The sequence below is a fragment of the Bos indicus genome, chromosome 25, assembly GCF_029378745.1.
Source record: "Bos indicus isolate NIAB-ARS_2022 breed Sahiwal x Tharparkar chromosome 25, NIAB-ARS_B.indTharparkar_mat_pri_1.0, whole genome shotgun sequence".
Lineage (NCBI taxonomy): Eukaryota > Metazoa > Chordata > Mammalia > Artiodactyla > Bovidae > Bos > Bos indicus.
The window spans coordinates 16,495,191-16,506,417 of NC_091784.1; the positions used below are offsets into that span (position 1 = coordinate 16,495,191).

At 44.2% G+C, this 11,227-nt stretch overlaps 1 long non-coding RNA gene across 1 annotated transcript; it reads right to left on the reverse strand.

The window, feature by feature from the left end:
* Positions 1-242: 242 nt before the first annotated feature.
* LOC139179708 (uncharacterized) lies at positions 243-10,249 on the reverse strand. The gene is made up of 3 exons (XR_011564041.1): positions 7,934-10,249; positions 7,240-7,408; positions 243-739 (listed from the first exon to the last, which is right to left on the reverse strand). It is a non-coding gene; the product is annotated as an uncharacterized lncRNA (long non-coding RNA).
* Between the last annotated feature and the right edge of the window lie 978 nt (positions 10,250-11,227).

Below are 11,227 nucleotides of genomic sequence, written 5' to 3' on the forward strand. Positions count from 1 at the left end.
AGTCTTTCATCATTGAATGTGTTAACTGTAAGTTTTTCAGGAATGCCCTCTATTATGTTGAGGACATTTCCTTTATTCTATGTTTTTTGAGATTTTTTTTAACCATTAAAGGGTGTTGGATTTTATCAAATGCCTTCTCTTTATCATCTGAGATGATCTCATGTTTTTCTTCATTCTATCAGTTTTGTGTTATATTGATTGACTTTCTTGCGTTGAGCCACCCTTGCATTCCTGGACCACTTGGCCATGATATATAACCTTTTTAATATGCTGTTAGATTCTATTTGGTAGTGTTTGTTGATTTAAAATAACATTTTTAATAAAAGTCAAATCCTCAAAAATCCACTGTAGCCATATTGTAATGAACAGGAGCTCTCTGTCTCCTGCCTACATATAACTAACTTATCCTCCTAGCAATTGCACTCGATTTTTACTTTGCAGTATACATGATAGCTTAAATAACTGATCTTTTATATTCTTAAACATATATATGTTCTTGCATGTGCCTGTGCCCATGTGCGTGCGCGCGCGCGTGTGTGTGTGTGTGTGTGTGTGTGTTTGAGGCAGTACAGCACAATAGTCTACTCCAGGTTTTGGGAGTAAAAATCTCCCAAAGTCAGAAAGATCTGCACTCAGCTCCCAGTTCTGTCACACACCATTTGTGAGAGCCTTATCAATGTCTTAGCTTCCCTGAGCTTCAGTTTCATCACAGGAATAGTTTCATCTCTAGCTCTCAGAGCTGTTGGGAAAAAAAAAAGAACAAATGAGAGTCTGTATGCAAAATACTTAGCACAGTGCCTAGCATAAGACAGAAAGTCTCAATAAAAAGAGCAATATGCTTATCAGAATAATTTAGATTTAACAAATTACAAGTGTGTTATGTTTATGCATTTTTTTTCTCCCTGGGAGGTTAGTTTTGTTGGGAAAAGCTGCTCAGTTAACACGAACTTGAAGTGGCGGCTGTGGTTACACCTACTCAGCGAGATGTGCCAATGAAATAATTCCATCGGGCATCCAGATATGTTCACAGAGAAGACTGACTGGAAGTATGGACATCTTACTCACATGCTGAGTGCAGTGATTCTGCTTTATCAGCATGGGAAAGGGGGCAGTGCTCAGCCTCATCTAGCCTGTTATTTCCCCTCTGATCTCCATTCTGGGCCAAGGGGAGGTGCATTCCATCACTAAGGTGGTGGGTGACTTCCCAGGAAGGAAGCATGGCTGAGTGGGTATCCTAGACTAGAAGCTGTTGGAATTTAAAAAAAAAAAAAAAAAATCAGGTATTTGAGCTGCAGTCTAAAGTCATGGCCTTGATTGCAGACTAATAGAAGAGAAACTAATATCACTGCCTTGTTTCTCGGCTTTTTCTCAAGAATGGTACTCTGTTTAGGGTAGACTCACCTTTCTGCAACACCCCGTATGAAAGAAAAAATTGCATCCAATTCCAGAAATGATGCAGTAACTGTAAAAGCTGAAGTACGTGCAAAGAATCACTATGACAAAAGTTCAGCATTGGGGTGATTGTATGCTGGCTAAGAGCAAGGTCTCAGCCAATGGAGTGCCTCCCCTGAGGTCCAGAATGTTCCACCAGTGGCCTGTTAGCTGTATGATCTTGGACAGGGCACTTCCTCTCTCTGCACCTTAGTTCTATCCTCTGTAAAATGGTATAATAATAAAAGCTCTTGGGGGAGGAGTAGATGAGACTATGTGTTCAGCTCTGAGAGCAGTGCCCAGCATGCCATAAGTATTCAATACATAAGAGTGATGATTCATTTAGCTAACATTTATAAGAGTTCATGACAGTAACTCCCCAAAGTGTGGTTGTGAGAAACAAATGAGATTACACAGCTCAAGTGCTTGGAACAGAGTCAGCACTCAAATCAAGGTTTACTATCAGTATATTAAGGGGAAGAAGTTTACAAAATACTGATATACAGCATGATCTCATTTTTCAAATATGCAGAGGAAGGGGAACAGGTCCAAAGCTCCTTCTTCTCCTTCCCCTGAACCACTGGGTGCTGTTCCAGAAGACCTCACAGAGCTAACAACACATTCTACCCTGGAGTGTTAGGAAGAGCATGTTGCAGGTGGTTGAGAAGCTTTCAATACCCAAAGGCAAGAGTTTCCTAATGGGATCTTGGGCACCTCCACCAGCTGTGCCAGATTCTGACCCTCATTTAAGACCCAGGTCTCCTGGAACAGGGGTCTTCATCCTGCAAGTCATGGACCCCTTTGCAGTCAGAAAGCCCATGACTCCTTCTTACAATGATGTGTTTAAATGCATAAGACAGACTACATGGGATTACAAAAGAAGCCTATAACTTGACATAAGCTATGATTTTTATAGGGCTTGTCTGATAGCTCAGTTGGTAAAGAATCTGCCTGCAGTGCAGGAGACCTGGGTTCGATCCGTGGTTTGGGAAGATCCCCTGGATAAGGGAAAGGCTACCCACTCCGGTATTCTGGCCTAGAGAATTCCATGGACTGTACAGGTCACAAAGAGTCGGACATGACTGAGCAACTTTCACTTGCTTCATGATTTTTATAAGTGAAAGTCACAGATACTACTAATACCATTATCATTTTTGTTCGTATTCATAACTGATTGAAATGCTAATTTTTAGTGGAAGTTAGTTAAAACTGAAATGTAAAATTTCCTCTTTCAATGCACAGATTCCTGAATTTCATTCACAGATATCGTGGGTCAGTGGGCCAGAGGTGAGAACCCTTGCTGGGACAAATATCCACTAGGCCTACCCTCTTAGGCTTCCCTGGTGTCTCAGACAGTAAAGAATCTGCCTGCAATGCAGGAGATCCAGGTTCAATCCCTGGGTCAGGAAGATCCCATGGAGAAGGAAATGACAACCCACTCCAGTATTCTTGCCTGGGAAATCCCATGGACAGAGGAGCCTGGGGGGCTACAGTCTGTGGAGTTGTAAAGAATTCATGACTGAGAGACTAACATTCAGGTAGGCTGACTGAGTCGTTAAGATTTTGTAGTTTATTTCAGGAACAGCAGACGTTCCATTATGCTCCTTGAAATCTAAGTGAATTGATTCAGAACACATAGCTTATCACCTTCTTTTAATTATGAGATTGAGAAAAACTGCAAGTGCACCTTATGTTGAGGGAAAAATCCATCTAATTGGAATTGAATGGTATCAACAGCTAATTTTTTTTTTTTTAACACAGTGATTCTACATAGAGTAAATTGGTTTGGCTGATCAATGGAAAAGAATACTCTTTTAGGGCTTAATGAGAATAATTCCTTCTTTCCTTACAAAGTTCTCACAACTAGATGGATTTTCCTCTTATCAACAAGTTTGGAAGTGATGCTGCATTGCTTTTCATTACAAAAAAACAAAACACACAACCTTTTCTGAACCTTTTCAGCACCACAGATTTTATATGCACACACGTATGTGCACATGGATACGAGTACATTTTATCCCAGAGTTATGAAACTATGATAAATAATTCTGTACCTAACAGAGAAAGCCTTTTGAGATTGTTTCCAGCAAGAAACAGCTAGAAGAGGTGAAGGACATAAGAGACTAGAGAGAGTGAGAGGGCAAAGCGATTCTTGATTCCCCTGAAACAGACATATTTCCTTTTTTATCTTCCATTATCAGATCAGTTATGGTGACTTTGCTGTCAGGGAAACCATCCTTAGAACATTTACCCCAGTTTCAAGGATCAAAAAAACAAAAAGGTTTACAGAATGTCCCTCTTTTGATTTTTCCCTGCCTATGATTATCAATTGCTTTTCAAAGCAGAATCCTGAATATAGTCTTTTCCTACTGTATCTGCAGCGCATACCCAGTGCAAACACTTTTCCTTCATATATGCTATTTAACAATTTAGCTAAGTAAGGGCATATCAGAATAGCCTGGTATAGGTTGTGTGCATGTGTGCTAAGTCACTTCAGTCATGTCCAACTCTTTTCAACCCTATGGACTGTGTGGCCCACCAGGCTCCTCTTTGTCCATGGGATTCTCCAGACAAGAATACTAGAGTGTGTATACATGGCAGTGCCCTGCTCCAGGGGATCTTCCCACCCCAAGGGTTGAACCCACATCTCTTACATCTCCTGCATTGGCAGGTGGGTTCTTTACTATATGCATCACCTGAGAAAGCCCCCTGGTATAGGTTGGGCTGTGGTTATTTCAACACAAAACCAAGTCAAAAGTTCCATTTGGTCAATTCTAGGAAGACAAAAAGGAATAGAACTACCTATGAGGGTGAAGATTCTTACCTCTTCTTATTAAGCATCAAGCTATTGAAATCATTCAATTTTATCTTCCAGGACAGTCTAAAGAGGGAATTGAAAGCCCACTTGAACTTAAGACCAAGAAATTCAATGTGTTTATGGATGTTTGCCTCGTATATGTCTATACTATGCATGTATTTACAATGATCGTGCCTGTATGTGTCTGATCCTCATGTCTATGTGTATGTCAGTGCTGATGTGCATTATGGGTTAAATGACCAGCAGATGTTGCCTTTGCCTGGTCTCCAAGATTATGTTTTGTGGGTTGCTTACAAATGCCAGCAAAGAGAACTCAGCCATGCTTAGTATAGTCAAGAGCCCTAGATGTTGAGAATCTGAATCCCTGAATCAATGAGATACTGTGACACTGCATTTAGATGAGCAAAGGTGGAGAAGTTGAGTTACAAGTAGGAGTTTTGGCAGCAAAAATATCATTTTAATATTCTGCTGGCAACTCTTTACAATGGAGTTGAAAGCAACCTTAGGATGGATTTTTTTTTTTTTTAGATAAACCTTGAGACATTTTGTCTAGTGAATGAACATTAAATAGAAAAGTATAGGAGACACGGATGTAAAAGCTGATTGGTACCAGGCTGGGGAGGGCCCTGAATACCAGGTTGAAGCAAATGGCCTTGGAGAACCTGTCAGTGACTCTGGCCAAGCAAGGCATGGCACAATGGGGGGCAGATGTGCCATAACCAGGGAGGTTCTGGCATTGCCCATGGACCAGTGTGGGTGCATTATAACAGGTACACTGGGTGGGTCTTCATGGAAATGGAACTGAGTCAACATGAGTCCCAGTCCCCCACTGACTGCCCAGCTCCAGACTCTGCGGGGCTCTCAGCTTCTGGAATTGTCTAAATGCTCATCCCCATTTATTCTTCCATTAGTTCATTTAACCCCTGTTCATTATGGGTCTACCATGTTTCAAGCTCTCTCATCAGCACTGGGGTTGATGGAAGCAGTAAATGGAAGCAAACCAAATACTTGTCCTTGTGGGGTGTTCATTCCTACTGGGAGGAGATAGAGACAAGACATACATTAAACTAATAAGTTATATACTATATGAGGCAAAAGTAAGTGCTTGGGAGAAATCTGATAACATAGACAACGGAGTTGGGAAGAGATGGGCAGTTGAGAAGTTTAGATCAGGGAAGATCGTGATGTTCCAGGGAAATGCGAGGATGTAAGAAGCAAGCATGTGTCTGAAGAAAGAGAACTTTCAGCAGAGGAAACAGCAAGTTCAGAGGCCCTGAACTGGGAGCTTGTCTGCCACGCTCAAGAGATTATGAAGAGATCAGCGTGTCTGGAGTGAACGTGGGGGAGGTGAGGTCAGGGAGATGAAGGAGCTCACTGTAAAGGCATTGATTCTATCTGACTTCTAGAAAAAGTTAGCTACGGGAGGTTGGGAACAAAGCTCGCATTCTTCAAACCAGCATTAGGACCAACAGGACTAAAGGAAATTGCAGTTGCTGGCATGTTTGCTTGGAGCCCTACACGGTTGGTAACAACATTGACAAGTTGTACGGTGAGCAGGGTTCCTTGTGTAGTTTCCAGATAATCTGAATTTAGACCCCTGAAAAAGCAGAATCCAGTTGGTTGTAATCTCTGCTCACCTTAAAGGACCTGAGGTCTGTGGTCCAATATCTGCCAACTCTCTCTCCAGATGATGGACTCGTCATCCAGTTGGATTGATCCACTAGGCACTGAGGACCCGGGGTGGGGGCAACCCAAAACACCAAAAACCTGATTTTGAGGGAAACTGTGAGGCTGTGAGGCTCAGGCTCCCCTTCATTCTGCCCTGGTTCTGCCTTCTTTTCAAACACATCTGGATTTCAAAGGAAATTGAAGCCACGTGGCACCGGTAAGTCACAGATGTTGAACCCATCAGATAGATTTTACACAATCCATTTGCTACTTCAGTTTTTTTTTTTTTATCCTAATATCTCCTTCCTTTTCTTCCTTTTTCCTCCTCCTTCTTATAAATATTCTTCTTACATGCATAGATAGAAAGTGTTTTGGTTGTTTTACTTTTTGGCCAACCAGAGCCCTACCTAGGCTTCCCTGGTGGCTCACCTGGTAAAGAATTTGCTTACAATGTAGGAGAACTGGGTTCCATCTCTGGATTGAGAAGATCCCCTGGAGAAGGGAAAGGCTACCCAGTCCAGTATTTTGCCTGGTGAATTCCATGGACAGAGGAGCCTGGCGGGCTACAGTCCATGAGGTCACAAAGAGTCAGACACAACTGAGCGACTAACATACACAGATAGGACCCTACTTTCCTCTTCCTTCTGATGCCACTTGGCACAACCTCCAAACTGGCTTCTTGTCCAATCAGTCCCCTTCCTCACCAAGAGGAAGACATCTCACTCCATCTTTCACCCTTCCAGTCCCACGTCTGCCAGACCCACAACAAACAGTAGGTGAGGGTCTTTGTGGTTCTTATGGGAGAAGCTATAATTCGGCAGATTTTGTAATTTGGGGATTTTTATCTTTATTCTGTAAATTAGCTCAAAGGGGATGTCCCTTAAAGAGAAGCGGTGCATTAATAAGGCTGCACAGTGTGGAACAAGTCACCACTTGCCTGTGTGCTCAACTGCTGCTTGAAGAGTAATGCTTCTTGCTTGGAAAGTGTATTTTGGCAGGGTGTATAGTATACTAGACATTCGAAAAGCCTGATTCAATCCAGTTTGGCATTACTTGAGAGCAATCTGGCTTGAAAAGATTTGAGAGTAGCTATGAGTTTGGCCTTGTCCACCTTAAGAATCCTTGGGCTTGGTGAGACTTTATGAGCATGTAAAGTTATCCTCACTAAAATATCTCCTTTCTCATCACAATAACACACTGATTCTCTCTGTTCCTCAGAGGGCCAATAAGTCCATATCTCATTTTTGTTTGCAGTTAAACACTTGCACATCTTTGCTCCACTTAGGACCAACCTCAGTGGTCCTAAAACTTAGGTAGCTTACCCAATCCAAATGGAGTCAAGCATCTTTGACAAGGAGCAGAGTATTGGAACCTCATTAGGCCATCGCTGTTGTTGTTGCAGCTACAAGATATCACTGTTGGAGATCAGTTCTGCACAGCTCCGAGATGCTCCACGTTGGAATGTAAACCCCAACAGAAGCTTCAGTGGTTCTTTGAGGAAAAAAAATCCCACTTCTGTAAGTTTCAGCATAACCAATGGTGTTTTATGCTCAGTTGTTTTTTTAATATAAATTTATTTATTTTAATTGGAGGCTAATTACTTTACAATATTGTTTTGGTTTTGCCATACATCAACATGAATCCACCCAAACTGCATCTCTTTAACACTCCAGAAATCAGCCACTGGCCTCAGGAACAGAGCATGATATTAGGGTGTCTCAGTTGGTGGGAGCTTACTGCACCCACCAAGGCTATACCCAAAGTATCTCTTCTTTATAAAACCACAGGCTCTATTTTTGAGCTGAGCACTATAATGATTTCAGGGCTGTAATGCAGTTAGGACTTCCCCTTTCTTTAAAGTAATCTAATTTCAGCAGTCTTGTTCTCACCTGCCCATTTGACTTGGTCAGAGCCTCCTGTCAACCTGGTCAGATCTGCTTAACTGAGAGTGGAATAGCAGAGATGAGCTACCTGCTGAATAACACCCTTCAACAACACACACACACACACACACACCTCTAATTTGCAGGAGGACCCTCGATCCAGGTGAAAAACTACATTTCCCAGCTTCCCTTGCAGGAAGGAGCAGCCAATGAGGAGGGAGTAGAGGCCATTGGGTGAGATTTAGAGGAAGACTCTTGATCTTTTCTCCTTGCTTCCATCTGGAGGCCAAACTTGTGAGGTGAACCCCATACCCCACCAAAGTTCTCTTGGATTATGAAGTGACCTTGAGGATAGAAACCATTAATTAGATAAGGATGTTAGAGTGAAAAAATAGGAAGACTTTGGGTCCCTGATGACCAGGAACTTCTGGAAGACCTCAGACTGCCTTTAATTCATCTTTTAGCTGGACTTCTCAAACTTTAATGTACATACTAGTCATATGCTAAAATGCAGACTCTGATTTGGGAGATCCAGGGAGGCATGAGATTCTGCAATTCTGACATGATTCTAGGTTAGGGTTCCCAGATAAAACACAGAAAAGTGAAAGTAAAAATCATTCAGTTGTGTCTGACTCTTTGAGACTCCATGGACTATACAGCCCTTGGAATTCTCCAGGCCAGAATACTGGAGTGGGTAGCTGTTCCCTTCTCCAGGGAATCTTCCCAACCCAGGGATTGAACCCAGGTCTGCCACACTGCAGGCAGATTCTTTACCAGCTGAGCCACCAGAGAAGCCCAAGAATACTGGAGTGAGTAGCTGTTCCCTTCTCCAGGGGATCTTCCCGACCCAGAAATTGAACCAGGGTCTTCTGCATTGCAGGTGGATTCTTTACCAGCTGAGCTATTAGGGAAGCCCTTAAAACACAGAGCACCCCATTACATATAAATTTCATATAAACAGGTAAGTTTTTAGTATAAATATGTTCTAAATATAGATGCATGAGATATACCTATGCTCAGAAAAAATTGTATAAGTATGACCCAAATACCACACAGTGAGTTAACAGGGGAACATCCTTTTAGGTACAGCAAAAAATGCATATCAGCTCTAAGGAACTGAGACTTCACAAGGTGGGTGGATTTCTAGTGTTTTTATTTTTTATTTTTGTATTGATAGCAAAGAAAAAAAAGCACCCACTCTAAGTCAGATTTTTAAAACATCAGTGGAAAATGTACTTGGGAATCTCCTGGACTGCAAGATGAGATGTCCAGCAGGTCAGCATGAGCAGCAGCTGGGGCATTGGCAGTTTGAGGCCAGGGGACTCTCTGCCTGTCTCCCTGACGTTGGCTTTTGTCCCATTTGTGCCTCTGTCTACTCACTATGAACCAACTTCTCCTTTTCCCCACTGGTTCCTAATCCTTCTCTATTTTCACCTTGTCCAAATTTTCACCACGATGCCAGCCCCAGCCCCGGGTCTCCTGGAGTAAAAGAGGCACCATGACTCAGGGCATGGGCTCAGATTCACAGAGTGGTACTGTCACTGTTGCTGTTAATACAATGGTAGGGATGTTGTCATATTCTCTGTGCATCAGCTTCCTTGTCTGTAAAATAGGGAGACAGGGGTACCCACTGTGTAGGACTGTTGTGAGTTTGAAATAAGGTGAAATGTGCAGAAGGCCTTAGACCAGAAACTGACACAAAGTAAGCACTAAGTAAATCCATACTGGCTGCTATCACAGCATTGCCTTGACCTCAAATTCTCATTAGTTTTAAATCTCTGGGTGGGAGGAAGAGGATCTGGCTTCCTTGGCTCCCTGGGGCTGTGAGGAGGTTAATGGTGCCTCTGGGAAGGTGAGACCTTGGTGCTGTGGGAACCCAAAAGAAGAGCATCAGCCTTGCCTTATTTGGGAACAGCATCGCAGAGAGGTGAGACTGAGCATCTTGAAGACATGCAGGGGGTTTCCAGGAGGGAGAGGGCAAGAGCATTCCAGGCAGAAGTGTAGCAGAGCAGGATGAGCACAGCCCTTAGCACACAGCTATTTCTGTGCCTCATTACTCCACACTGCATTACTTGGCAACAGGTCTTGCTCAGCCATTGCTTGGTCTCTCAGTGGGCCCCGCCCACAAGCAACCACCTGTCAATGAGCGACCATTACTTGTCATGCTCAGCTATTGGTCAGTGCTGCAGTGGGCCCCGCCCAAAAGCAGCCACCTGTCAATCAGCGACCCTTAGTTGTCCTGCTCAGCTATTGGTCAGCGCTGCAGTGGGCCTTGCCTATCGGCAACTGTCAGTGAGGGACCACTGGGGGAAATGATTCAGTCAAGGGTCAGTGGTGTGGTGGTCATCAGGTGGAGAGTGAGGTTAGAGGCATATTCAGGCCTGCTCCCAAGAGGCCCTACAGCTCACCCAGCCTTGGGCCAGTGGGTGAGCTGGAGGGCCCAGGAACAGACTGGGGAAATACGTCCTGCAGGGATCCAGCGCCCTCACTAAGGCCCGCCACTAGCCTTGGCCCAGGCCTTGAGGCGGTGGTGAACCTCTCCCTCACTCCTGTCTCTGTGACCTAATAGCAGAGGCCATCTGCCTGGGTCACAGTCTGCGAAACTGGTCTCTCCATTTAGGTGGCCTGGGGAGACTGAGGGCCAGTAGGATTGGGCGCCTGGCTCCCTCGGGGATGACAGCTGGGCAGGAGGTGGGAACCTGGCCCTGAAGGAGCTGCCAGTTGAGATCTGCCTGCACTTAACCAGGATTGGGACCTTGGAGGGTGAAAGCTGTGCCTTGGGACTTTGTCCTTTCTTGGTCAGAACAGAGAATAACACTTGTTTTGTAGAGATTTACAGGAAAATCATTACCTGACCATGACCTGACCTCAAGAACAAAGGTTCTGACACCAAAGAAGTTAGCAACAACTAACAGGAGTGAGACAGGAGGGAGGGAGAGGTTCACTGCTGCCTCAAGGCCTGGGCCAAGGCTAGTGGGGGCTTAGTGAGGGTTCTGGAGCCCTGTAGGATGTAGTCCCCAGTCTGTTCCAGCTCACCCACTGGCCCAGGGCTGTGTGAACTGGAGAGCCTCTGGGAGAAGGCCTGAATCTGCCACTAACATCACTATCCACCTGATGACCACCACACACTGACCCTTGACTGAATCACTTCTCCAGTGGTTCCTCATTGACAGTTGCCAGTAGTTGTACCCCCTCACCTTTTGCTTTTAAAAAGGTGCTTGCTGAAAGGTTCCAGTAACTTTGGGTTTCTTAGGCCATGAGCCACCCATCTCCTTGTATGCTGCTGCTGCTGCTAAGTCGCTTCAGTCGTGTCCGACTCTGTGCGACCCCATGGACTGCAGCCTGCCAGGCTCCCCCGTCCCTGGGATTCTCCAGGCAAGAACACTGGAGTGGGTTGCCATTTCTTTCTCCAATGCATGAAAGTGAA